Source organism: Corvus brachyrhynchos, unplaced genomic scaffold (genome assembly GCF_000691975.1).
Source record: "Corvus brachyrhynchos isolate BGI_N302 unplaced genomic scaffold, ASM69197v1 scaffold346, whole genome shotgun sequence".
NCBI classification, from domain to species: domain Eukaryota; kingdom Metazoa; phylum Chordata; class Aves; order Passeriformes; family Corvidae; genus Corvus; species Corvus brachyrhynchos.
The window spans coordinates 230,307-234,763 of NW_008238644.1; the positions used below are offsets into that span (position 1 = coordinate 230,307).

The window sequence follows — 4,457 nt, forward strand, 5'->3', positions numbered from 1 at the left end:
AGGGAAGGAGAAGGGCCTCTGTTCTTAGAGATGAAATGTTCCCAGAGATGGGTGAAGAGAACTTTTGCTCCTGAACGGCTCAACCTTAAAATTTTACCCCAAAAACCTTCAAGAGTGGACCCTCGAAAGCAGTTGTGGGAAAAGCTGCAAGTCGGGAGAAGGGACTCACATGCAAGCAGAGAACCAACCCGGGTGGCTGTCTCGTGATAATGTTTTCATAGCATGGGCAAGAGAGACTCCTCTTCCTAAATGGACTGAACAAAAGTTATTATGGAAGTGGTAAACAGACTGAACATCTCAAGGGTTGTCTTTTTACATTGTCAGTGGTAGAAGGGAGGAAGGTGGGGGGAGGAGAAGAGTTCTGAAGGTGTGGTATGATTTTTTTTTTTTTCCTTCTTTTAGGTCTGTTAATAAACCTCTTTATATTCTTTCAAGTTTGGTGCCTGCTTTGCATTTCTCCTAATTCTTATCACACAGAGGATAAACAGTAATGAGTATTTTGGACCAAACCACTACACTAAATTGGTGTTTCTGCCTGGTTACAAACCCAACCCGCTACAACACGGAATATGGGAGAGGACTCACTTCCCACCCTGCAAAGACAGTCCTTGGGACCTGGAAGAGCCTCAGTTGTCACGCCTGGGATGCCACTACTGCCACAGGCACTGTGGTTGCCAGTGATCCCCCATCTCTCAACCAGCGTTTGGGAGGTGCTCTGACACCCCCAGTCCGTACAGAAGTCTAGGATTCAATTCCTCCTTCTGGCCTTCACAGGGCTTTTTCTGGGTTCCATCCCCCAGAACTGACCACCACTCTTTTGCAAAAGCCACACCTTTAAGTATTTGATCACCTAATCTCAAAAGAGCCTCAAGACCACAGCAATTCTCAAAGCTGGAACGACTGCCTCTGCTAGCAGTGAAAAAGAAATTACTCAAATCAACTGATGGTAGAATATTCAAGATGAATATTTAAGGAGTTTCAGAAGCTTATCAGGGATCTCAATTTTGTGACTTGTTTTCAAATTTCCTCTGTAAGTCATGTGTCAAAAAAAGAATGCAAATAAACAATGAAAAAGATATTGAAAATATTACTTCAGTCAGCAGTAAAATGAAACAATGCAATGAAAGATTAATTTCCCCTCTGCGCGTGCTGAGTGATGACACAAATACTGATTTCAAAAGATGCAAAAGGCATTGTGCCCCAAAAGATGGAGCATGATTATGAGCTTAATGGGCTGTTTAACTTGATAAAGTGCCAGTTTCTAAATAGAAGCTGTGCTTTAAATATTTAATCAAATTTTGAACAGTCTTCTATTTTTTTTCCTTGGCTAAAAACAGACACAAAAAAATTGCATTTTTCTTTAAGCATCCAAAAACATTGATAAAGAAACTAAGCACGAGGAGGAAGATTTAGGTAAATTTGAACCTATTTATTAGGTGCCTTCTAATCAAATCAGTGAAGGTTCAGCGCAGATCCCAGCCCCTTGTCAAGCACATCACCCAACAGAGATTTGCCTGTGCCTTTTGACTTTCCAGTGGTTTACACACCTACAAGTGGGGGGGGTTCTTTCCCTTGCATCCCCATGGCTCCAGTGCCTCACACCAGCATCAGTGTGGTACCACTACGGCAACCTGGAGTCCTCTCACCTCCCTTGCCCAGAGAATTGATAGCCCTGGCATAAAGCTAACAATGGGATGTGCCAAATGCAGTCTGTGCATTAAATGTCACCAGCAGGGACCCTTTGCCTCTCATCAAACCTTTTGCATTGCTACCCTCTCCCACCTGCTTGAGTCTCCATCAATATTTTAGTCCCTTCCCACCTGCAGCCCCTGAGCAGTTCAGGACATCCCCTGCTTGTCTTCCCTTCTGTCACAGGAACTTAGAAAACCTATATATTCCCATCAAAAGATATTGCAAAACATTTAAAATAACTAGAAAGATGTCAAACAGTCCTGTTGGAAGCCACGCCAAGGCCACTGGCTGCTATTTTGCCACCTTGAATACAACAAGGCAAAAGAAGGATAAAAATAAGTTCTGAGGGCCCCTCCAAGCCAGAGGGATCCCCAACCAGCCTCTGAAGGACCAGGGTGCCCAGACACTGTGGGAGAAGTGGGCTGATGGCACAGGAATCCTGGTGGTTTTAGCTTTGAACCCACAAGGGCTGGATCACCCACACTGAGCTGCCCACATTCACAATGTCACTGTTGTCCCCTGGCAGGCTCTGGCCAAAGACCAGAGCACATCACAGTAGCCCAGTTCCAAACACCCAAGAGGCTTTTTCCTTTCCAAACACTCGCCTGTGCCCTCTCCAGTTGTCACCTCCCATGAGAGAAAAAAGCTGCTGTCCCTTTATTGCCAAGGCCACAGCAGTGGACTTTGAAAGAAGGAAATGCCTTTGTGGCCGGAGGTTTTATATCCCAATGACAGATTGCTCCCCGAGTGCAGCCAGCCAGTGTCCCCGACACGTGGCTACAGCCCCAGCCCAGTGGAGCAGGGATGAGAACAACCCCTCCAGCAGGCACAGGGCTCAGCTTCTTGCAGAAATAGGTCCTTGGCAGCCAGGAACAAATTAACATTCAAGTGAGTCTGTATGGATAACAGAAAAAGCAAAAACTCCGCATGGCAAGTGATCCCTTTTAGAGCAGCATTACAAGCCTGGCAGTTGTCCAACTGGCACAGTAGCTCTGAAACAGTGAGCACACACCACTTAGCTGGTGATGTGTAAAGGGCACCTCTTAACAATTTCTGCCTTGAAAACTGTCTTGTGAAATTTTTGAACTTGGGTTGTATTCATACATCACCCAAATCAGCTGTGTATCATTCAGCACAGCTATTAGTTCCAGACTCTAAATAAATCTAGCATCTGTGTCACTCAGCAGCAGTAACAGTGTGACACTTCTTTTTTCAGTTTGCCTGTTTTCCTTTCTTTTTGGCACAGATGGCTGGGTGACAAAGTCACGGATACTTCCTAAAGTGACTGTTTTTGCACCCTTCATTGTTTTAGCTATCAGAAGCTCCCTGTGTTTGGAGCTATAAAACCCACTGCACCCCCAGCTGCAGATTAAACTTCCCTAGAAGCTCTTTTTTCCAATCCCATTTTCACTAATGCCCTCACTGGATCAAACGTCACAGTCAGCTGTCCAAGGTGTGCTGCTCCTTCATTTTACCACAGAATATTTGAGCCAAGCCATAGGTACCTCACAGCCCAGTCTGACTTTTCTAGAAAGGTCCTGTTGGGATCATGTCTCTCCTCCACTGAGCTTCATGGGCACAAAGGTGCAAATCCAGATGGAAGAATCCTCCTCAAAGCAGCTGCCTGGAATCTGTCTGCTTTCTCAGGTCCCAGAACACTGGCCATGCTCCTTGTGGAGAGAGTAAACATTCATGTTGATGCAACCCAACGAGAGCACCCTGCCATTTACAGAGGAATGAGAAAGAACTGATGTGCACAGGCAGGGATGTCACTCACCCACACAGGCAGAAGTACAACACTCTCGCAGGGAGTAGCTCTGGAGACTTCCAACTCCTGATATACTGACAGAGGGAACCACCATATTCAGAAAGGCTTCTGGAAGCCAAGGAACTCCAAACAATGAAAATGGAAGCATGTTCTTCTGTAGGTCAGGTTACACCCACCATTCTCACTCCATTGATACCAGCGCGGTTTCCTGCAGGATAAATTCCTGATCAGCAGTGAGTTAGAAAAATAAAATCTGACCCTCATGGGGTTTTTGCCATTGTTTTTATTGCTGGGACCTTTTTTACTCCTGATCTCATTATTTCTATTGTGGAACTCATTACTTTCACTTGGTCTGCGTCTATCACACAACAGCCAATTTACAAGGCTAAAATTTAATGTTAAGAAAAACCCCTCAAAACTAAAAACTAGCAATCTGAACAAAAGAGGTCTAATGAAGTAACTATATGCAAATAAGCAGATTGCATAGATAGCAGAAATGGAGAGAGAATAATAAGAAAAGAAGCAGTAATAGGAAAAGCTGCTTTAGTAACTTCAGTAGGAAAATGGGAAACTTTTTGCCTGATATATTTTTAAAGGCCAATTGGACAGGCCAGGTTTTGGAACTAGAGGACTTTGCCCCTGGCATGAGTGAGGCCCATAAGAAAAATACCCACACCTCAAGATCTGACTTTGTGAACACAATTTCTGCAGCAAATCTTCAATGTTTCTTGCCTAGTTTAAGTCACTAAGAGCCAGGTGATGGAAGGAATGGGACTACCCCAGGCATTGCATGGAAGGACACCCAGCCTGGGACACACACCCTTCCCTGCAGCCTTGCAGCATATTGGGATGTTTTTGATGCCTGCTCCTGCCCAAAGTGTTTTTGAAGCGTTTGATGCTTCCCACAGCCACCTGCAGGGGCTGGCTGAGCACAGCTCAGCTCAAGACTGACTTACAGATGGTTTTTCCTTGTGACCGGATTCATATTTGAATTGCA

The 4,457-nt window shown here is 44.9% G+C and overlaps 1 long non-coding RNA gene across 1 annotated transcript in view; it reads right to left on the bottom strand.

Moving 5' to 3' along the window:
* Positions 1 to 3,666, bottom strand: part of LOC108447466 — an 8,694-nt gene extending 5,028 nt beyond the window's left edge. Inside the window, exons 1-2 of the long non-coding RNA XR_001863044.1 lie at positions 3,470 to 3,666; positions 3,198 to 3,362 (exon numbers count right to left, since the gene is read on the bottom strand). This is a non-coding gene — a long non-coding RNA (uncharacterized LOC108447466). The remainder of the gene's footprint in view (positions 1 to 3,197; positions 3,363 to 3,469) is intronic.
* Positions 3,667 to 4,457: the final 791 nt, after the last annotated feature.